The following is a 24846-nucleotide window of genomic DNA, read 5'->3' on the forward strand; positions in this document are numbered from 1 at the left end:
TCAGCCAACTCATCCACCGTCATGACAGTTTCACCCTTTAATGTGATTTCCAACCTTGAATTTTTCATGAATTTCTGATCACATTTCTTGTCATCCACTGATTTCTATGTGGATATTTTCATCAGTTGTTCAAGCCACACATGATCAAATCACACCTGCCACCTGACAAGGGAAAATCATAAATTTCTCTACAGCAGGACAAACTAAATCAGAATTGAAACACATGTAACATGCCCACGTTTGTGATGGGCCTTTCCCAACATGCAATGAGCATTCACATTCTACACTTACCAGAACTTCTCAAGGCAGGAGAGTATAATCACCCTTCAAGAAAAATGGACATTTAATGCTGATGCCAGGATTGTAATTTTTAAGATTAATATTCCTTCCCAATTCTGTACAGGGCTCACACTGACATAACAACTCACTGTTTTTGTGCATAGCTGACCAAAACATCTCTGACAACCTTTATGTACAGTGTGAACCTGTCCATATGATACATAATTGTCTCAAAAATGAATAAAACTGAATCTCTAGCTTCTTTATCGGTAGAACCATTCTCAGACCTTCTGAGAATCTGTATCCTGGGTTATAATCCTCACTTTGGTTTGAATAAAATTCTCTTTTCTCCTTCTTAGCTTGATTGTTCATTGAAGTTTTGTAGACATTTCCACAGCACAGTTGGCAGGAGAGCAGAGACACTCACCAGAAGACACCTGGATGAAGACTGGAACCTGCACTTGGTATCAGCACAAAGCCCACTGAGCCTCAGCAACTTCTCGGTATCAGGTGTTCTGGTGAGTTCCCCTGACAGGGGAATCTCCTTGCTTAAATGACTACTCTGGAAATTTTATGTGAGCTGTTTTTACCTAAGACTTGTAGTCTTCATGGGCACCAGTGCATTTTCCTAGGCAAGAAGCTACAGGTATCTAGACAGGTGGTAGAGAAACAGAGGTCACTCATCTTTATTAAATTAACCTTAAATTGAAAAACAAGTTGATAGATGGCCTGAACAAACTGTTTGCTAGTGACATAAGAGACTGAGCCTACTCAACTCTGAAGAAAAGTAACATGTGCTTCTTCCAGCTGCAAAGCACTCTCAAATGACTGAGAACCTAGTGGACGTGTCTGAGGACTGGTCCTCATGATGGGCAGAGGTCCCAAAGTGAAGCCTGCTATAGCCATTAAGTAAATACTGCTCTTCCAAGGAGTGTGACAGAGACTGACCACTTAGTGCTCAGAGATGCTGGAGTGGTTTCAGATTGCCAGAAGGGGAAACTGAGACATCATAGGGTCAAACAGACCCAAGGGTAACTCTGTGGAGAGCTAGACTCAGAAACAGTACACATCCAAGCCATCACATTGTCCCTAGAAAGTCATTCAGGTTTTATGTGATTTAGGCTACCAAATTCATAATGGGTAGTATATGTTCTTTTACTGTTTGAAGCTATGCTTCAAAGGCAGTATAGCAACCTGCAGAGAGCCACCTGTGGGAACACCACCTGGGTTCATGGATAACACCTATGATATTAACACTAGCAAGCATTTCACTAAATGAGGAGATGTGACTAAAGATAACTTGTCCCTGAGATGGCCAAAATGGGGCACTTTTGATTTACCTAAATTGGTATATTTGCAGGCTCAATTAGAAAAAGCTGGCTATAAAATGAAACTACCAGAATGGGAGGCATTTTTAGTTGGTATCTGGAAACCTCAACATGGAGAAATAATAAAGTGGCTTCACTGAACGAGACAAACTGAAAATTATTAGAAATGGTAGCTAAATTAGAAAAAACCTCAGAAGACTTTGCTCTTCCTCCTCCTCTTCCTCTTCTTCTCTGCTTCTTTTGTATCCTCTCTTCTCCCCTGCCCTGATTTTTCTGCCCTCCCTCCCCAACATCAGAAGAAAAATCTACTGAGTCCAAAGAAGAAAATGAAAAGCAACCCCAAGGTAATACAAGCTCCCTTTAAGGAGAAGCCCACAACATAGGGGAACCTGTTCTTATCTGTACTCTCTGGATGAAGACAGAACTTAATTCAGAATTTTACAGATCTTTTACAGGATCCTTTGGGTTTTGCTAAATTATTTAATCTTACAGTAAGAACTTATGAGCCCGGGTATTCAGAATTGTACCTCATACATTTACTAGTCTCTGAAGGTAAAGCAAAAGAATTGCTCAAAGGGCTAAATTAGAAGATGCCTATGGAAGATTTTCATAAACATGAGGCTGTAGACCACCAGACATCTAGAGAAATTGCCCACAGCTTCTTTACCAAAAATCTTCCCAAATAGACTGGGAAAAAGTCCTTTGAAGTAAACCATCAGTTCAAATGGTAGGGGTTTTAAATTTTCCTATTCTACGCCTATGCCACAGATACAGCAACGTGGGATCCAAGCCTCCTCTGTGACCTATACCACAGCTCATGGTGACCCACCGAGCAAGGCCAGGGATCGAACCCACATCCTCCTGGATACTAGTTGGGTTGGTCACCCCTAAGCCACAATGCAAACTCCCTATGCATGTTCTTAAATCAGAGCCTGTAAGTTTTCAGCTAGGAACTATCACAAGAAAACATGTTTCTTTTTGGTGAAATATGCTCCAATTCATTTCATAGGAGAGTCCTTTTAGAGGCATATAATGTCCATATTGCCTCTTCACCTAAGGATGAAATGATTTTAGATTTATAAAATGTAGATGCAGGTCAGAACATAATTACTGAGAAACTGATGGTTATAAAAACGAAAACTCAAACAGATCAGGAGGAAAATAATGATTTACTACCACAACTATGTGAGGAATTATGTCATATTCGTCCCCAGATGTTGGGAAAATTAAGACAGTCACTCCTACTAAAGTAACTATTGATAATTCCAAGAATTTCCCCAATGTTTGACAATATCCACTTAAACAAGAGACATTAAATAGAATAAGCCCTTTTTCAGGAATTCCTTGAGAAAGGGCCTGTAATTCCTTGAACCGGTCCTTGAAAACTCCCATATTGGGTAAGAAAGCCAAATGGAAAAGGCAGGAAGTTTGTTCATGACCTGAGAGCTATAAATAACATTGTGACCCCTTGCTACCCTGTGGTTTTTAATCTTCAACCCCTGCTCTCAGCCATCCTGGCAGACACCTGTTGTTTTTCAGTAATAGACCTACGTAGTATGTTCTTTAGTATGCCAGTGGAAGAAGAAAGCCAGTATCTCGTTGCCTTTGTGTGGAAGATGGTCAGTATACTTGGATGGTTATGCCACAAGGCTATACAGAAAGTCCTCCTCATTTTCCTCAAATACTTAAAGCTGATTTGACTGATGTTCACTTTACTAGCGGCTCTGTGTTAATTCAATATGTAGATGATTTGCTTCTGCGTTCTGGAACTTAACAGGACTTGTAAAGCGCCACTATCCATCTGTTACAATAATTAGCCTCTAAGGGACTTTATGGTATCCAAAGACAAACTATAGTTCTGTTAACCAGTTGTGAACTATGTAGGCCATTTGATATCTATGGAAGAACAGCTGACTGATCTGGAAAGAATTAAGGGAATCCTAGATTTCTCACTTCCCCCAAACAAAGGAAAAACTGAGGGGATTTCTGGGTCTAACTGGATATTGTAGGCATTGGGAGCCTAGTTTTCCCCTTGTGGCCCAACCTCTCTATGCATTACTTAAATCCAACCAACCAGAGGAGAATGGCTCCAGCATTAGGCCTAATTATGAATTACCTTTTTTTTTAAAAAAAAAATCTTTTTGGGCATAAAGAAAAAGGAAGCACCCTGGGTATATTAACTCAGAGGTGTGGTGACCAGCATCCATTCACAGGATATTGTAGTCAGCAGTTAGATTAGGTGGCAACAGGGCTCTGTAGGAGGGCTAGTTCAGTGATGGCACTCTTATGCAAAGCTACTGAGGAATTTGTAATGCGGCTCCTCTAACTTTTTATGTTCCTCACTCAGTTGAGTCTCTTAAAAGTCTCGTATTACTCAGCACTCTTTTTTGAGGCAATTGGCTTCTTATGAGGTACTGTTACTCTCTTCACCCAGTCTTATTTTGGCTCCATGTAATAATTTTAAGTCAACAACTTTACTTCCAGCACCTCAAGATAACAACATCCATGACCTCATTATGCTATCTAACTTCTCACTCCTAGGACTGACTTACAAGAAATACCCATTGATAATGCTGATTTAATTTTGTTTACAGATGGGTAGATCCTATTTATAGGATGAACAAAGGCCTAATCAAGCTGGGTACAAAAAAAACCTTGATGGAACAGATAATTGAACATTCTTATTTAACAGATACAAAACTGGCTCAACAAACAGAAATGATTGTATTAATTAGGTCTTGTCAATTAGCCAAGGATGAAATAGATATTTATACTGATAGTCACTATGCCTTCAGAGTGGCTCATGATTTTAGAATGCTATGCAAACAAAGGATTTCTCACCTCTTCTGCACAGTCCATAAAAAATGGATGGCTAATCTCAAAACTGTTAGACTCCATTCAATTGCCCAAACAGCTAGCTATCTTTAAAATACCTGGACATTCCAAATCTGATTCAGTGGGAGCCAAAGAGAATCAATTGGCTGATGCTGCAGTTAAACAAGTTGCCTTAGGCCTTGCCCCTGCCCAAACCTGAGAATGCGCTCTGCTGAAACATGCTTCTAATGAAACTGTTAAGAAATATCTCTAGCAGGCTTAGGCTCCAGAGCTGGCTTCTGAAAGTGAAAAACAGGCCTGAAGAAAAAAGGATGATTTTTTTTTTTTATCTCATCTCACAAATATGGTTAGGACCAAATAAAAGGCCTATAGTAACTATAAATGCCCAATTACTCTAATCCAGTATGAGTATTCCGTGCCCACTCAGCACCTGATAAAAATGATATTGTAGATATCTAGAAATGTGTTTAGAAACTTTTCCCCACTATAGCTCATAAGGTTTATGATCACTGGTCTGTCAGTCCTAAATATAATCCTAGTAAACCCCTTCAAGGTTCTCAAGGCCACTTTCTTCTTCCTAAGAGGGCTTTTGAAGTCTGGCAGTTGGACTTGATTCATGTATCGCCCTTTCAAGGCTGAAAATACATCCTAGTAATGGTATGCATGTTTGAATACTGGGTGGGGGCATTTCATTGCAGAAGAGCAATGACTAACTGTATGCAAATTGCTATTGGAAAGAATAATTATAGTTTGGGTAGTTTGTTCTGAGTTGCCTAGCAACTAAGGACCCCATTTTACTGGGCAGATTATTAAATCCATTTGTATGATTTGGCTGATAATGCAGCATTTTCACATATTAATCACCCTCAATCCTCAAGATTGATAGAAAGGATCATTAGTACTATTAAAGCACAACTGGCTAGATTTTCAGAGGCTTTTCATCTTCTCTGGCCAAAAGCGCTTCCCTTAATACTCCTTAACCTTAGGTCTACTCCTTTTGGTAAATGTAACTTGTCTCCTTTTGAAATAATTAATGAGTGACCTAGCATATAGATGAAGTTATGATGAGCCAGCACCTTTTTTTTTTTTTTTTTTTGATTCTCAATGTCTTTACTACAAGAGCAAAAGCAAAGCCTCAGGACCCAGGCAGAATTTTGAGGCAGCCTTTCAGAGCCAGCAAGTCCTAACGGTGATATTGTGCATTACTGCCAGGGACTCATCAAAGCACTTACAGAAAGTCAGGAGCAAAATGGCAGAGGAGTAGAACATAGAGCTCACCTTCTCCCACAAATGCATCCCCCAAAAAATCTATGTGTAGAACAATTCACACAGAACCTCTACTGAACATTGACAGAAGATCTCCAGAAAAGGCAAGAAAACTCCCACCTAACTGAGTAAAACAAAAAGAAAGAGAGAGAGAGGAGGAAAAAAAGGAATTGGATGGGATCAGCACTCCTGAGAGGGAGTTGTGAAAGAGGAAATGAATCTGCACACTTGGAGGCCAACTAATTGATAGGGAGAACATCTGGGACAGAGTGTGGGCCTCAAAGCTTTGAAGAAAAGCACAGCAGCCAGTCTAAGGAGGGCAAAGTGGAGAGAGAGCTACACAGATGACTAGAACCACCACCCTGAGCACCACAGTCTGAGACTCCCAGGTGGGAGCTTCATGCTGCAATCCAGTCTTCAGAGGTCAGTTCTGGGGAGAGGACTAGTGTTGGCTGTGTGGAAACAGCCTGTGTGGGCCAGGGGGTGGTGCACCACAGAGTGCAAGAAGAATCCTGGGCCCACCAGAGGATCAAGGCACCACTGTTGGGGACTATGAGAGGGGGGTGGAGTGGGGTGGGACTGCCATAAGAACTTCTTTCTTGGTGTGCATCCAGGCTCTCAGGCAGCAGGATGCCTCCCACAAGAGCTACAGGGGCAACTACAAACCACCACAGCCATTGTGGACTTCAGAAGCAGGCATGGGGGGGTCCCATGACCAAGCACCACCTGCTGCCACAGTCATCCCAGGTGTCATTGCTACAGAGGGCCTGCAACAAAGTGCCACCTGTTGCCCACACTTCCCTGGAAATGCACACACCCCAACCTCCCTGTGGGTCACCACCACTGCCAAGGGCTCAGCAGCTAGGCATTGCCTGCTGCTGCTGCCCATTGCCCCAACCTCCCTGGAAGAACATGAAGGCCATGAACCTAAATGCCTCCTATCAAGGGGATAATGGCTTGCACACACTGAGGAAACAGACAGCAAGTATCCAAACCAAAAACAGCCCTCATGCCAAAAAAATAGTAAACCCCACACAATCTACCCAGAGAAAATTCTGAATATAAATGGCCCTCCAAGGAGTTCCTGTCATGGCACAGTGGTTAATGAATCTGACTAGGAACCATGAGGTTGTGGGTTCGATCCCTGCCCTTGCTCAGTGGGTTAAGGATCCAGCGTTGCCGTGAGCCATGGTGTAGGTTGCAGATGCAGCTCGGATCCCATGTTGCTGTGGCTCTGGCATAGGCTTGTGGCTACAGCTCCGATTCAACCCCTAGCCTGGGAACCTCCATATGCCATGGGAGCAGCTCAAGAAAAGGTGAAAAGACAAAAAAAAAAAATAGCCCTCCAAGACTACAGTAGACAATTGTTTTACCTAAACTAACAGAGTAGGAAAAACATAAGCAAAATGAAGAAGCACAGGAGCCACTCCCAGTTAAAAGAACAGGAGAATTCCCCTGAAAGTGCAGACAAGGAAACAGACCTCTGGAGTCTAAAAGACACTGAATTCAAAAAGGAGGTAATGAAAATACTGAAGGAACTAAGAATGGCTATTTACAGTAATGCAGATTACTTTAAAAAGGAACTACAAACTATAAGGAGGGGCCAAGAAAAACTCATTTGCCAAGATGAAAGTTCAGCTAAAGGCATTGAACAACAAAATGAATGATAACGTAGAAGAACAAATGAGTGACTTGGAAGATAGAATAATGGAAATCACCCAATCAGGACAGCAGAGAGAAAGCCAAATAGAAGAAAAAAAAAGAATGAAAGCAGTATAAGAGATCTATGGGATAATTTAAGGTGTGCCAATATATGCATAATAGAGATCCCAGAAGGAGAAGAAAGAAAAAAGGGGACTGAAATATATTTGAAGAAATTATGGCTGAAAATTTCCCAAATCTAAAGAAGGAAACAGATATCCAGATAGAGGAAGCACAGGGGTTCCCAGCAAGATGAACCCAAACGGACTTACACCAAAACACATTACAATAAAAATGGCAAAATTAAAGGTAAGGAGAGGATCTGAAAGGCAGCAAGAGAAAAACAAAAAGTAAATTACAAGGAAACTCCCCTAAGACTAACAGCTGATTTATCTACAGAAACACTAAAAGCCAGAAGAAAGTGGCACAATATATTCAAAGTTCTAAAAGGGAAAAATCTGAAACATAGAATAATTTACCCAGAAATGTTATCATTTAAAATAGAAGGAGAAATAAAGAATTTCTCAGACAAGCAAAAATTAAAAGAAGGCAGTAATACTAAACATACTTTAAAGTAAATATTGAAAGGTCTTCTCAATAGGAGAGAAGAAGATATAGGATGGAGGGAATCGCAGTTGGAAAGTAATTACTTAAATAAACCAGCATATAGGTCACAAAGAAAAAAGCCTATTTGTAAAAACAATGATAAAACCAAGAAACAGCAAAAGGATAAACATGAAGATGTTAAAAAGTATATCAAAATCATAAGCTCTAGGGAAGGAGAATAAGAAAATCTAGGCTCTTTTTTTTTTTTGAGAAAGTGTTTGATCCTATGACTATCAGTCTAAAGCAAGCAAATATAGGAAGAGGTTAACATACTTGAAACAGAGGGCACCCATAACTCAACAACAAAAAATACATTCACAAAAACCAAAAAGAAGAGGACACAAACATAAAATAAAAGCAAATAATTCAACCTCAAAAAGAAAAAGAAAGGAAAAAGGGAGCAACACAGAATTAACTGGAAAACAAGGTTTAAAATGACAATAGGGAGTTCCCATTGTGGTTTAGCAGGTTACAAACCCAACTAGTATCTATGAGGATGCAAGTTCAATCCCTGACCTCACTCAGTGGGTTAAGGATCCAGTATTGCTGTGAGCTGTGGTGAAGGTTGCAGGTGTAAATTGGATCACATATTGCTGTGTCTATGGTGTAGGACAGCAGCTGCAGCTTGGATTCGACCCCTAGCCTGGGAATTTACATATGCCACAGGTGCAGTCCTAAAAAGAAAATAATAAGTAAATAAATATGACAATAAATACACAGCTATCAATAATTACCTTAAATGTGAATGAACTGAATGATCCAATGAAAAGATATAGAGTAGCAGACTGAATAAAAAAACAAAAGCATACAATATGCTGCCTATAAGAGACATACTTTAGGGCAAATTACACACATAGATTCAAAGTAAGTAGACAGAAAAAGATATTTCATACAAATGGAAATGACAGGAAAGTGGGAGTATAGAAATTATTTCAAGCATCTTCTCTGACTGCCATGGCATAAAACTAGAAGTCAACCACAGGGAAGAAATGAGAAAAAAAACCTGATTAACTTGGAGACAAAACAATATGCTTACTAAAAGAACAACAGGTCAATGAGGAAATGAAAAAGGAAATTAAAAAAATACCATGAGACAAACAACAATGAAAACACACCATACAAAACCTATGGGATGCTACAAGATCAGTTCTTAGAAGGAAATTGATAGTGATACAGGTCTTCCTCAAAAAATAAGAAATATATCAAATCAACAACCTAACCCACCACCTAAATGAATTAGAAAAAGAACAAGCAAAACCTAAAGTCAGCAGAAGGAAGGAAATCATAAAGAACAGAGAGGAAATTAATAAAATAGAGATTCAAAAAACAATAGAAAAAATAAAACCAAGAGCTGGTACTTTGAAAAGGTAAACAAAATTGACAAACCTCTGGCCAGACTCATCAAGAAGAAGAGCAAGAGAACCTAAATAAACAAAATAAGAAATGAAAAAGTAGAAATCTCAACTGATACTGCAGAAATACAAAAATCATAAGTGAATACTATGAACAATTTTATGCCAACAAATTTGCCAACCTGGAAGAAGTGGACAACTTTATAGAAACATACAGCCCACCAAAACTAAATCAAGAAGAAGTAGATCATTTGAACAGACTCATCACTATAAATGAAAGTGAATATGTAATTTTGAAAACTCCCTACAAACAAAAGTCCAGGACCAGACCAGAATTTGCCTGACTTCACAGGCAAATTCTACCAAACATACAAGGAAGAACTTATACTGATCCTTCTTAAATTCTTCCAAAAGATTGAAGAAGAAAGACTATTCCCAAAGACATTCTATGAAGCCACCATCACCCTAATACCAAAGCCAAAGATTGTATCAAAAAAGAAGATTATAGGACAATATCTTTGAGGAATAGAGATGCAAAAATGCTCCACGACATTTTAGCAACAATTTAGCACTATCATTTTAGCAACAACATTTCTAGCCAACTAGATCCAACAACACATAAAAAAGATCATACATTACAACCAAGCAGGATTCATCCCAAGTTCATGAAGATGGTTCATCATACACAAATCAATCAAGTTAATAGAAGTCACGACCCACATGATTCTCTTAATAGATGCAGAAAAAGCATTTGACAAAATTCAACATCCATTTATGATTAAAAAAAACTCTTACCAAAGTGGGTATTGAGGGAACATATCTCAACATAAAAAATATTTTATGACAAACCCGCAGCCAATATAATACTCAATGGAGAAAAGCTGAAAGCCTTCTCACTAAAATCTGTAACAAGACAAGTATGCCCACTCTCACCACTTTTCTTCAACATGGTATTGGAAATCCTAGACATAGCAATCTGACCAAAAAAAAAAAGAAAGAAAGAAAAAAGAAAAAGAAATAAAAGGTATCCAAATTGGAAGAGAAGAGGTAAAAATGTCACTTTATGCAGATGAGGACTTCATACAAAAACTACTCAATCTGATCAATGAATTCAGCAAAGTAGCAAGATAGAAGATTAACATTCAGAAATCAGTTGCATTTTTGTATACTAACAATCAAATATTAGAAAAGAAATATAAAAAATACCTTTTCAAATTGCACCAAAAAAAGACCACCTGGGGATAAACTTGATCAAAGAGGTAAAAATTATATGTTGAGAACTATAAAACATTAATCAAAGTAATTAAAAAGTATTCAAAGAAATGAAAAGATCTTCCATTTGGATTGCAAGAATTAATATTGTTTGTTTGTTTGTCTTTTTGCCTTTTCTAGGGCTGCTCCTGTGGCATAGAGAGGTTCCCAGGCTAGGGGTCGAATTGGAGCTGTAGCCACCAGCCTACACCAGAGCCACAGCAACGCAGGATCCGAGCTGCATCTGCAACCTACCCCACAGCTCACGGCAACGCCAGATCGTTAACCCACTGAGCAAGGCCAGGGATCGAACCTGCAACCTCATGGTTCCTAGTCAGATTCGTTAACCACTGAGCCACGATGGGAACTCCTGGAAGAATTGATATTGTTAAAATGGCCATACTACCCAAAGCAATCTATAGATTTTAATGTGCTCTGTATCAAATTACCCATGATATTTTTCACAAAACTACAAAAATAATCCAAATATTTATGTAGAACCATAAAAGACTCAGAACTGCTTTGGGTAACAAAGCAGGAAGCATAACTCTCCCAGAATTCAGACAGTATTGCAAAACTACATTAATCAAGACAGTGTGGTACTGGTACAAAAAAAAAAAAAACACATGGATCAATGGAATAGAATAGAGAACCCATAAATAAACCCAGACACCTATAGCCAATTAATCTTTGACAAAATTGGCAAGAATATAAAATGGGGAAAAGACAGTCTCTTCAGTAAGTGGTGCTGGCAAAACCAGAAAGTTGCATAAATACAAATAGAACACACCCTAATGCCATGCACAAAAATAAACTCAAAATAGCTAAAAAAAACTTACACATAAGACATGACCATAAAAATGCTAGAAGAGAACATAGGCAAAACATTCTCTGACATAAACCATACAAATGTTTTTTAGGTCATTTTCCCAAGGCAATAAAAAAACAAACGTACAAGCTTTTCCACAGCAAAAGAAACCATGAAAAAAATACAAAATGACAACCTGCAGAATGGGAGAAAATAGGTGCAGATGATGCAGGCAATAAGGGCTTAATCCCCAGACAACTCATACAAACAACTCATATACCTCAACAACAACAAAAAAAACAACCAACCCAATTAGAAATTGGGCAGAAGACTTAAATAGGCATTTTTCCAAAGAAGACATATGGATGGCCAGTAGGCACATGAAAAGATGTTCAACACTAATTATTAGAGATATGCTCATCAAAACTACAAACAGGTACCACCTCACACCAGTAATAATGGCCATCACTAATAAGTCTACAAATAACAAATGCTGGAGAAGGTGTGGAGAAAAGGAAACACTCCTATACTGTTGGTGGGAATATAAATTAATACAACCACTATGAAAAAAAGTATGGAGGTTCTTCAGAAAATGAAACATAGAACTACTATATGATCCATCAATGCCACTCCTGGGCATATATCCAGACAAAACTATAATTCAAAAAGATACATGCACCCCTATATTTATTGCAGCACTATTTGCATTAGCAAATACATCAAAACAAATGTCCATCAATGGAGAAATTAAGAAGATGTAATATATATATTCCATATACATATGTGTATATATATGGAATACTACTCAACCATAAAAAACAATAAAATAATGCCATTTGCAGCAACGTGGATGCAACTAGAGATTATCATACTAAGTGAAGTAAAACAGAAAGAGAAGGACAAATATCATATAATATCACTTATATATGGAATCTAAAATATGGTACAAATGAACCTATCTACAAAACCAAAACAGACTCACAGAGATAGAGAACAGACTTGTGATTGTCCAGGGAGAGGAGGGAGGAGAGAGGATAGACTGATATTTGGAAGTTAATAGATACAAACTATTACATGTAGAAGGGATAGCAATAAAGTCCTACTGAGTAGCAAAGGGAACTATATACAATCTCCTGGGATAGACCATGATGGAAAATAATATTAAATTTTTTTTTAATATGACTGTCATTTTTCTGTACAGCCAAACTGGCACAACATTGTAAATCAACTAGACTTCAATAAAAAAAAGCAAATTAAAATAAAATATAGAATTTTTTAAGAAGCACTTAAAGAAAATGAGAAATTACTGATTCCTCCATAGTGAGCCACCAGGAGACAATTTTAAAGACCATGGGTTACAATCTTGAGATTTTTGTCTATTGAAAAAGACATCAAATAAAAGACACTTTACAACCACCTTGGAAGGAACTATATCAGGTGTTACTAACAAACCTCTGTGCTGTAAAACTTAAAGCAGTAAGCTCTTGGATTCACATATCTCACCTCAAAAAGGCCTCCTGTTTCTGACACCTGGCTTCAGCTCAAACAGGTACCACAAAGCCAGGATGAGAAGACAACACCAATGATAGACAACTAACCCAAGAGTTCAGATCAAACCTTTAAGGTCTATCATACTTTTTCAAATTATATTATTTACCAAATATTTGTCTATGGGAATTGAAAGTTGTTGTTTTATTTCTAGCTATGTTTTTGCCCCAGTATTTAGGATGGAAAGAAAACTCTTAAAAGTTATCACAAAGTACAGCTACCAGGGGCAATTAAACTGATTGTTGGATTTGTTTTGTTGTTGTTGTTGTTTTGTTTATCGTTTATTTATGTATTTTTTCTACTGTACAGTGTGGTGACCCAGTTACACTTACAAGTACACATTCTATTTTCTCACATTACACGTTCCATCATAAGTGACTAGACAGAGTTCCCAGTGCTAAACAGCAGAATCCCATTGCTAATCCATCCCGAAGGCAACATTCTGCATCTATTTACCCCAAGCTCCCAGTTCCTCCCACTTCCTCCCCTTCCCCTTTGGCAACCACAAGTCTATTCTCCAAGTCCATAATTTTCTTTTCTGTGGAAAGGTTTCTTTGTGCCATATGTTAGATTCCAGATAGAAGGGATATCATATGGTATTTGTCTTTCTCTTTCTGACTTACTTCACTCAGCATGAGAGTCTCTAGTTCCATCCATGTTGCTGCAAATGGCATTAGTTTGTTTCTTTTGAGTAGTATTGTGTATATATACACAATATCTTCCTAATCCAATCATCCATCAATGGACATTCAGGTTTATTCCATGTCTTGGCTATTGTGAATAGTACTGCAATGAACATTCAGGTGCATGTGCCTTTTTTAAGGAGAGTTTTGTCTGGATATATGTCCAAGAGTAGGATTGCTGGGTCATATGGTAGTTCTATGTACAGTTTGCTAAGATAACTCAATACTGTTCTCCATAGTGGTTGTACCAGCTTACATTCCCAATTTGTTATAAAATTTCTCATTTAATTCAAAGCTGATTTAGACCCCTTATAATTCCTGTCACTGATTGCAGATGTGCCTAATGTTACCACTTAGATTGGCTTCCCTATGGCCTAACCTTTCACATCCAAATTCTCCACCATATTATTAACATGCCATCCCTTGTCTGGTAAGATCCTAGGTCCTTAGAAACTGGACACAGTTTCACCCTTGGACCACATGTTCTCTTACTTGATTAACAAATGTTTTAATGAGAAAAATGTGAGTCATTTATGCCAGAAACTCTCCCACATCGAACATCAAACAGAGAGATTTTGGAAAGCCTACCAAAAAAGTGAATGATGATTTAATACTAACTAAACTTGAATCAATGAAAGTACTCTGAGAGAAATCACTTTTTCTACCCCAGGTTTTGTCTCCATATGTGATGTTGGAATTGACTCACCTTCCCTAGGATGGGCACATACATGTCTTAACAGCTAGTAGCTAGAAAGTTCGTGCTTACTGGCACATTATGTTACCCCATTGTCTATATACAAAGAGACAGATAGACCTCCTTTCTCTTCTCACTAAAGTTGAAAGATTCATGCAAGTAGAAGACTAAGATACCTGGTGGAAAATTTGGGGTGAATCTTGGTTCCTGCCGCAGGAGTGTATATAAAAAGGGATATGCTCAGTAACATATCAGCCACCATTGGTCAAACAGCTGAAGAGACTGCAAGAATTATTACAGCACAACAGGCCTCCCTAAATTTCTCCCCAAATAGTATTAGATAATAGAATTGCCTTAGATTTTCTACTGGCCAAACAAGGTACTTATACTATTGATCACATTATTTGCTGCAGTTATAGAAACACCTCTGGAGAAGCTGAGGTGAGACTAGAAAAAATATTCCAAAATGCAAAATGGTTACAAGATGTAAGAAAGATTGACCCTTTAAATGATCTAAGTTCATATAACTCAATAACAACAACAACAAAACCCTAAATAACCCAATCAAAAAATGAGCAGAAGACCTAAATAAATGTTTCTCCAAAGAATAAATACAAATGTCCAATAGACACATGAAAAAGTGCACAACATCATTAATAATTAAAGAAGTGAAAATTGAAACTATGGGGTAACACCTCATACTGGTCAGAATGGCCATCATTAAAAAATCTAAAAATAACAACAGCTAGAGATGGTGTGGAGAACAGGGAACCCTCCTATAGTGTTGGTGGGAATGTGCACTGTTACTATGGAAAACAGTATGGAGGTTTCTCAGACAACTAAATACAGAACTACCATATGATCTAGAAGTTCCACTCAGGGGCATATATCCAACAAAACTATAATTCAAAAAGATACATGCTACGCACACCTATGTTCATAGCAGCACTATTCACAATAGCCAAGACAAAGAATCAACCTAAATGTCCATTAACAAAGGAATGGATAAAGATGTGCTAAGTATATACAATGGAATACTACTCAGCCATAAAAAGAATGAAATAATACAATCTGCAGCAACATGGACACAACTAGAGATTATCATACTAAGTGAAGTGAGTCAGAAAGAGAAGGACAAATACCATATGATATCACTTACATGTGGAATCTAAAATATGACACAAATGAAAATATCTGCGAAACAGAAACAGACTCATGGATAGGAGAACAGGCTTGTGGTTGCCAAGAAGAAGAGACTGGGGAGGGATGGAGCGGGAGGTTGGGGTAGCAGATGTAAGTTATTATACATGGATGGGATATATAACAAGGTCCTACTGTCTGCACGGAGAACTATATTCAGTGTCCTATGATAAACCATAATGGAAAAGAATATTTTTTAAATATTCTTCTTTTAAATATTGAAAGAATATGTAAAATATATTGTGTATAACTGAATCGCTTTGCTATAAAGCAGAAATTAACGCAACATTGTAAATCAACTGTACTTTGAAGTAAAAAAAAATAAACAAAATAAATGATATGTTTGAATGGGTCCCTTAAGAACTAGGCAAATTTTTCCACTTTGCTTTACAGATGATTATTATTTTCCTAATATGTATTATTATCCTTTTCCTAGCTATCGAGTTACTCATGGCATATATTGCGGCTTGCTTTACGTTTACTGCCAAAAGCACTGCTATGCAATGATTGTACAGCAAACTGAGATGACTGATCAGGAGTAAAATCTACAAAATATTTCCCTGACAACATATCCTTTTATGCTTGTTTCATATATTTGATTAACTTACTCACTTCTAAATTTCTCTGATGAGGGAGACAATGTTACAAAACTGAATGGCTCTTAATAAAGCAGATTTACAAGGGGGAATTTATGCTATAATCTAAACTAAATGTTGCATTTTCCTGCAGGATGATCCCTCTAATATGGCTCATCTAATGATTCACATGAAAAATCACATTTCTATATTGAAGGATCCCCTGTTTAATCTAAATGAAATCTTAGGTAAATGATTGACTCTGGAATTTGTGGTTCAATCTCTGTTCATGACTTTATTATTGTTGCTGGCTATATTGATTGTGTTCTATATCATTTATAGAACAATAATCTCTTGTGCTTTTTGATGTATATTCAAAACTCCAGCTAAAATATTAATGCTTAAATGGTGTGACACTATTTATCATATCTACAGTCCTATTTAAGATACTGGACACACACAATGCACATATACGATAAAATTGGCTTAAGTTCTATTGAACATCTTGGAATTGACAATTTGATCCTTGCCAAGAATCCTACTATTATAACCCCCAGTAAAAGAAAGAAAAAAAATGGGCTATTAAGACCCAGCTTAGAGGGACATGACAGATTTGGGACAGGTAAGAAACCACTCTGGCATCAAGGGAACAAATGTTTGATCACTTAATACTTTCTATAGAGAGGTTTATGCTCAAAAGGGAGGAAATAATGAGGGAAAATCAAATTTCTTTACAGCAGGACAATCAAACTAAGTCAGAATTGAAACACGTATAACATGCCCCCATTTGTTATGGGCCTTTTTCAACATGCAGTGTGCTTCCACATTCTACATTAATCAGACCTCCCCAAGGCAGGAGGATATAGTCAAATTTGGAGAGAAGAAAAAAAAGCTCCCTTTTTCTTTGACGTCAGCATTGTAATTTTTAAGATTAATAGTACTTTTCATCCTGTACAGAAGGTCATACTGCCTTAAAGTCTCGCTTTGTTCATGACCAAAACACCTATGATGAACTTTATGTGCAATATGAACCTGTCAGTATGATACATAATTTTTTGTCTCAAAAATGTATAAAACTGCATTGCTAGCTTCTGACAGTGGAACTATCTTCAGAGGTTCTGAGAGTCTCTCTCCCACATTATAGTCCTCAGTTTGGCTTGAGCAAAATTCTGTTTTTCTTCTTAGCATAATTGTTAACTGGATTTTCATTAACATGTTCCTCTAGTGCAAACCACTTATTCTAGGCAGGCAGCTTAGAAATCTCAAGTCTTAGGGAAAAAAACCCATCTCTACCACTTGAGTCATTTTGTATCATTTCCCCCTTTCAAATTCTCATCATTCTTTAAAGCCCAGTTTATATTACCTTTTCTCCTCAAAACCTTCGTTGGCTCCAGGTACACTGTAAATTCTATAAGTTCCTAAGGGCAGAGGCTAGGGGTTAGACCATACTGTATTTCTCACTGTATTCCTCTCTAACTCACCTTCCCAAGTGTCAAAACTTAGTAAGTTTTCAAAAATATTTCTTGAGCATATAAAGGAAGAAATTAATGAACTTAGTAAGTTTTCAAAAATATTTCTTGAGCATATAAAGGAAGAAATTAATGAAGGGAGGACTTCAAATATTCTGAGAGAGAAGAAAATATAATCCTGGCACACTTCTTGTTTCTGCTGGAAATGACATTTACATGATCACAATATGTAATTGTATGTATTGATTCTCAACCTTTAGAGCTAACCTATCAGGAAAAAAGATTTAAATATGATTATATGACAGATGATAAATATCATCTATCTTAATATTGCAAAAGTGAAGAGCTGGTTGATAGAAGATGGGAGTGGAAGAGGAAGGGGCATGCTAATACCCTCATGTGGGAGATAGTGGAGCTTGGAGGGCATGGATCCAGGCTGCCTGGTCCCTCTGCCTCCTTACTACCCTGTGACCTTGAGCAAATCATCCCCAGCCTCCACGCCCTAGTTTTCTCTTCTATAAATGAGGAATGATACCAGATAGGGTTGCTGTAAGGATTAAATAAGGAAATCCATGTAAACTGCTTAGAAGAGTGTCTGGCATATAGTAAATATCTAATAAATTTTAGTCACTGTTAAATTACCTATTTGAGTGTGAAAATATACTGATCAAAGTTGATGGAACTAGCCCAAGATTTACATATAATATAAAAGTATATAAAGGTAAAAGAGGAATTAAAATAAAAGTAATAAAAAAAACTTGGAGTAGGAGGGGAAATTTAAAAAAGTAGAAATGAACTAAATCTTCCTTTTTCAAACCAGAAATTCAATAAACCTCATTTTGAGATAAAGTGGTCCAAAATACTATTTAGAAAATCTTACAAATTGTTGCTTCTGGGAAGTGTGACTGGAAGGAGGGAGGGGTAGGGAGAGCTTCTTTTACTTTTCCTTGTAATTTTTCCACTGCTTCATTTTCCATCATGTGCATACATTATTGTGATTTTCTTTAAGGTAAAAACGTTCATACACTTACACATATTCACATTCCCATACACTCAGATGCTTCAAAACGGGGCAAGTATTGTTTCACTCCCTGGCTGCACCTAATATGGCAGTTTGCCAAAACCTATACACAATAAACACCTGTTAAATGAATAGTGTTGCCACCCTCATTTGTATTTAAGTAAGGTTTGGTGGTTATTTGACACTGTTACCTTTCAAAGCAATGTGATTGCCTTATTAATATGATAGCTAAGCTAAACATTATTTATGCCAAATATGTCAAACTGTGTGTCTTTGTCTTTTCCTTTGGGTTAGCAAACAAGAGCTTCCTTCTTTTCTAAAAGTAAATGCTCAATGTTCTGAGCACTTCAAGGAAAATGAATGTACACTGAGAATGACATATTTCTTAGTATAGAAAAGGTGATAGTGGAAACGTTTCAGAGTTACTTTGCTACTTTTTTATGCGTCAGGTTCATATAAATTGCATATAAATGTTCTATCAAATGATAAACAGAAGTCCTATTTCAGGGATTAAGGTTATTATTCACAAAAAAAATTGTAAAAAAAATTGTGCTTTTCAGGCAACAGTATTACATTTGATCACTTGGATTTGGGTCTCTTAAACATGCAAATTTTGGGTGTATTTATTTATTTATTTATTTATTTTTGTCTTTTTGTCTTTTCTAGGGCTGCACCCACGGCATATGAAGTTTCCCAGGGTAGGGGTCGAATTGGAGCTGCAGCCACCAGCCTACGCCAGAGCCACAGCAACGCGGGATCCGATCCGTGTCTGCAACCTACACCACAGCCCAAGGCAACGGTGGATCCTTAACCCACTAAGCAAGGCCAGGGATCTAATCGAACCTGAAACCTTATGGTTCCTAGTCAGACTTGTTAACCACTGAGCCATGATGGGAACTCCAATTTTGGATCTCTTAAAGATATCCTTAGAATATTGGAAAAATTTCATAAGTTGAGCAAGAGAACAATACTATTTTTTTTCAAATTGACTTCCTTAGGTGTAGGTTAAAACTCTAAATATTTTCTTATCAGAGGTCCAATTTATAGAACTATGTGTGTGTTCAGTGGTAATCATCTTATTGACAGATACACGCAAATCTAACCTAGTAATCTGAAAGACATTTGGGAATTAAGCAGAGAGCTAAAAACATTAAAAACAAATCCACAGGAGAGAAAAAATATGTGAGCATGTTGCACACAGAGAGTTTCAAGGACCGAGAGAGAGCTGGGAAAGCAGTATCCTGATAAGCAAAAGGATACTTCTTTCCTTCTAGTCACTTGCTTCTACCATTGAGCCTAGAAAAGATCCACAGAAAAACAGGAGATGGAAAAATGAAGAGCAAGAATATAACATTGAAGGCAGGAGTTCCCTGGTGGCAGAGTGGGTTAAGGATCTGGTGTTGTCACTGTTGTGGTTCAAGTTGCTGATATGGCATGGGTTCTATCCTGGCCCAGGAACCTCCCCATGCCATGGACATGGCCAAAAACCAACAAATAACACTGAAGTCAATGGAGGGACAGAGTTGGGAAAATATTCCCTATCTCAACTTCCATTGACTTGTATCCATTTAATAAACCTGATTGCAAAATGTTCAAAAAAAATTGTAATTAACCAAAGGAAGAAGAAAAGGCAAGTGTTTTTCTGTGGGGGAAAAAAATAATATGAAAAAACATACATGGAGCTAAAATAAAAAGTATATTTCCCTCTGGAAGTAAAAGATCCTGGCTTAAAGCTGATACTTTTAGTGTTTCACCTTTTGTGTTTGCTCTTTCCAGGACTCTTTCTATGGACTTTTAGTCAATAATTAGCAGGTACAACTGGCATGATGTGGGTATGATACCCGAGATAATGCAGGGTTCTCTCTCCCTGAGCTGATATATGACCTCCTCAGTTCTCCTATTTTCTAAATGAGTGACGTTCTTATCCAAATAATGGGAAAGCTCTCAATATTCTTGGGGTGCAGGAGAAATCACTCAAGATCTGCATCTTGCAGAGAATTTTCTATGTAAAAAATGTGATTAACTTAAAGCACCCAACCAGGACAGGTCTGAAGGGAGGTCCAATCCCTTTATTCCTAATGTCCCCGCTGATATAAGGAAAACTATACTTCCAAAGCATAGTCATTCAAGTATCCAAATTATATTTAGTAGTAGACTCCTATAAGTTCTGACCTCTACTCCTCAACCTCACATACCGGAAATCTAAGCCTATAAATCTGATTATCTTAGGTTTGGGTTGTACATTAGATAAATTCTGTCCCCCTCTCCTTTTTTTGGCTGCATCCATGGCAAGCAGAATTTCCCATACCACAGCAGTGATTACACCAGATCCTTAACGGGTAAGCCACCAGGGAACATCTCTAATTCCTTTTTGGATTGTGTGATCTACCACAGAATGTGTGTTTTTGGCATGAAGGGTTAGCACTATGAAAAATGATTCTCTGTAATTACGCTTGTCACCACCAGATGAAGCTACCGCTGCTTTTGTTCTCCTCTGAAGAGAATTTGTTGGTTAGCTACTATGCCATTACTGGGGAATATTACTCAAAGTTGCCTTGCTCTGAGAGTAAGGTGACAAGTCTGTTTTGCTAACTTCAATAAAATTCAGAGAGCTAAGTATTAAAAGGCACATAATTAGCCTTACCACTGTAACCCATAACTTCTCTAGTTGACAACTGTTTATTTAAAAAGATACACTCAGTGTTCCCATTGTGGCTTGTGGTTAACAAATCTGACTAGCATCCATGAGGATGCAGGTACAATTCCTGGTCTTGCTCAGTGGGTAAAGGATCCAGCACTGCCGTGAGCTGTGGTGTATGTGGCAGACGCGGCTCGGATCCCATGCTGCTGTGGCTGTGGTGTAGGCCAGCACCTACAGCTCTGATTCGACCCCTAGCCTGGGAACCTCCATATGCTGGGGTTGCAGCCCTAAAAATAATAATAATAATAAAAAATAAAAAGATATACTCATCATTCCCTACTCTACTCTGACAGTTTTATACCAAGTATTGGCTTCAGGGAGGTATAAAAAAGGGACATCAGTGAAAAGAGAAAGCCTCAAATTCACAGAACATCCCCATCAGACAAGACCACTCTTTGCAAATGATGGATGAAGACAAAATTAAGCTGACTGCACAATCATGCCTGAACACAGGCAAAACACAAACACTATCACAGCCACAAAAATGGTCCAGTGCCTCCATATCCTGACTTGAGAGACTGCTTTTTCTTTACCAATTACAGCCTTAGCCATGGTCTTCTCTTCCCTCCTTATTAAGCTCAGGTGTAGAATCACCCCTACTTCTTGAGAACATCTAAACCAGAACAAAGCCCTGCTTCATAAGCCTCCCCCCCCATCACCTCACACAGCCTATAAGTCTAACACCTTCCTTCTGAGGGGCCATATGGTTATCATTTGCTGCAATCAGTAAAAAAGAATCCCTATGTATTAAAAAAAAAATCACTACTGATATTTGTTAACCAAGTTGGACAGTGGATTTTTTAATTACTATTATTACTATAACATACTTGAGCTTTGTGCTGGGACACGGTTACTTGGAAGCAGTTTGATCCTTTTGGATCTCGCCTTTAAGTCTGTTCCGTGGAACTGAAGCAGTGCTTTATCTAGAGCTAATTGCTTCCCACTACTGAAGCAAGACTCCTCTGGGTACTCTACCTGTGGGCCCGTCCAGGTGGAGTTTTCCAGGCTTACTGGTGGGCATAGGTCCTTCCACGGGCTCTGTGTGGACGCCAGGCACCATGACAGTTAAGCTTTTCCATGATCCAGCCGTTGGCTCTGGTGTTTTCTGCAGATGCATGGGCTGCTCAGCAATCAGGTGAAACTTCAGGGGGAGCACTGAGCAGATCTCCAAAGTATTCTCTCTCTCCTCACCCCACCCCACTCTCCTCTCTCTCTCTTCACCTCTCACCCCTTTCTTTCTCTTCCCTCACTCTCTATCTCCAACCCCCCCCCCCACTCTCTCTCTCCTCACCCTCTTGCCCCTTTCTCTTTCCTCTCTGTCTCTCTGTCTCTGTCTCTCTCTCTTTCTCGTCTCTTTCTCTCTGTTGGTCTCTCTCTCATCCTCTGACTCTGCAGATCTGTCCTCTCTGGCATTCCTCCTGTGAACTCTATGTTCCTTGCCCTCCCAGACTCAGCTGCATCTCCTCAACTCAAACTGTTGGCAGCTACAGAGCTGCATGGACCCTCACTCAAGGCATTCAGCTGGGATAATTACAGCCCTGACTTTGTTTCCTTGGGGATCACTGCCTTCAGTGCAAGGCTGGCAAAAACTATATATATAGTCATCATCTGACAAACTGTCTTTTGTCTCTTTGGTGGGGGGGGAGGGGCATTGTTTCTAGTCAGAGGCTAAATCCCAGTCCCTTCTCCATCCTGGCCCAAGTTGACATTCTTATAGACTTTGAGGTCTTTAAGTAGTAAGAAGCCAAGCAATACTGATTTCATGTAGTCAGGTGGTGTCTGTTAGAAACATAAAATTTTTCTTTCATAATAAAGTATTGGACACATATATGACTGGGTCACTTGGCTGTGCAGCAGAAATTGACAGAACATTATAAATCCACTATAATAGAAAAAAAACTTAAAAAAATAAAGTACTGAACAAGCTCAGAATCACTCTGGTTTATTTTGCAGCCATGTTTCTTGTTTGAAAATGTGTTATCAGTTATTGAGGTAATCTTTCACTGGAAAATGACAGAAGCACCAGGATTTTTGCTTTGGCTGTTAATAAAAATATTAAATGTGGGTACAGTCATCCCTCAGCATGCCTGGGGTGTTGGTTCTAGGAGCCCCACAATTACCAAAATCCTTGGGTGGTCAAGTCCCTTCTGTGAAGAGGCCTCATACAATGACCACAGTCGGCCTTCCACACCTGCAAGCTTTGCATCACACATTCACCCAACTGCAGGTCATTTGTGATTCAAAGTCAGGTTTGCTTCATTTGTGTTCTACTTCAACAACGTAAGTTTTTCATTGTTGCAGTCTTCTGTTTTTATTTTTAGTAAATACTGTGCAAGGCTGGCAAAAACTATCCATTTTTTGAAAAACTCTCTCTCTGTCAGTTACTGATTCAAAATTCTGACATTATGCTGTTTTAATTTTCTGCTGAAATTGAATGGATTTTTAAAAAGCTATAGAATGCATTTACCTGGTGAATTCCACTGCCTTTCCCTCATATTTTGCCTAGGCCCTTGATCTTTGTACTATCAGAAACTCCCTTTTTTAATTTACATGTTAAAAATCAAATTATAGATTCTGCCTCCATTTTATTTGAAATTGTACCGAGACATAGCCGTAATTCTGTGAGGTATTTTGAATCTCATCAGGGTTTTAGAGAACTTTTTGAAAAGAAGTGAGAGGCAGAGAAGAGGAAGTGGTTTTTAAGACTGTAAGTTGGCTGGTATTCAGCATGATAGCATCTAACCCAGGACAAAGGCCAAGCTGTTGTTCACAGGAGAAAATTCAACAGCAGGAAGGGAGGAGCTTCAGGAACATGTCATTTGTCAGAAGGCCATTTAGCATTTCCTTTATCCTGAACCTTGCCCACCTGCAAGACAGGCAGCACTAGGAAATAATTTTTAAGGTATCTGAGTACCTGAAATAGTGTCCAATTAGCTTCATGTGCTAATTTTTCAGTTTGCTGCCCTTTTGAAGGGACAGTCTGGAAACAGGTGTAGGGTGGAAGCTGAGCAAGGCTGAAGCAAATAACACAAAGTAAATTTAAAAAATTGGTGATAATGAGGAACTGGAATAAACTTTGCATAGTACTCGTAAGAAGTCAAGAAGTTATAGCAACATGCAGGTATTTATTGCATCTCATTTGCCTCAAGGGCAGCATTTTATTACAACCTAGCATAATCACGGATTATTGCTAGTAAGGTAACTTTAAAGTTGTAAACTGTTTTCTGCATATTATCTCAAATTGATTCTGAGATAGATAGTAATCCTAGGTAATAATTAGGAAAGTACTATTGCCTCTAATGTGGAAATGAGGAAGGTACTTATTTTCAGAAGATGACTTTAAATCCAATTTTCTTGATTCTAGGTCCATTTTGTAAAAAATCTTGGGTCATTAGGATTTAAATCTGTTGCGTGCACCCTAAGGGGATGGAAATATTTGTAATATATATGAAAAAGATTTCCATTAACGTTAGTAAAAGTCTGTGAACATTTCGAAAACAAATGTTTCAACTCTGTGGAGAATTCACTC

General features: G+C 38.2%; 1 long non-coding RNA gene across 2 annotated transcripts in view; it reads right to left on the reverse strand.

The window, feature by feature from the left end:
* Positions 1-24846, reverse strand: part of LOC125126190 (uncharacterized) — a 43182-nt gene that overhangs the window by 12026 nt on the left and 6310 nt on the right. Inside the window, exon 3 of one of the 2 annotated variants that reach the window (XR_007134548.1) lies at positions 22150-22422. The exons of the other annotated variant lie outside the window; for it this stretch is intronic. This is a non-coding gene — a long non-coding RNA (uncharacterized LOC125126190). Of the gene's footprint in view, positions 1-22149; positions 22423-24846 lie in introns of those variants that run through there. 2 annotated transcript variants of the gene reach the window in all.

The sequence above is a fragment of the Phacochoerus africanus genome, chromosome 4 (genome assembly GCF_016906955.1).
Source record: "Phacochoerus africanus isolate WHEZ1 chromosome 4, ROS_Pafr_v1, whole genome shotgun sequence".
Taxonomy (NCBI): domain Eukaryota; kingdom Metazoa; phylum Chordata; class Mammalia; order Artiodactyla; family Suidae; genus Phacochoerus; species Phacochoerus africanus.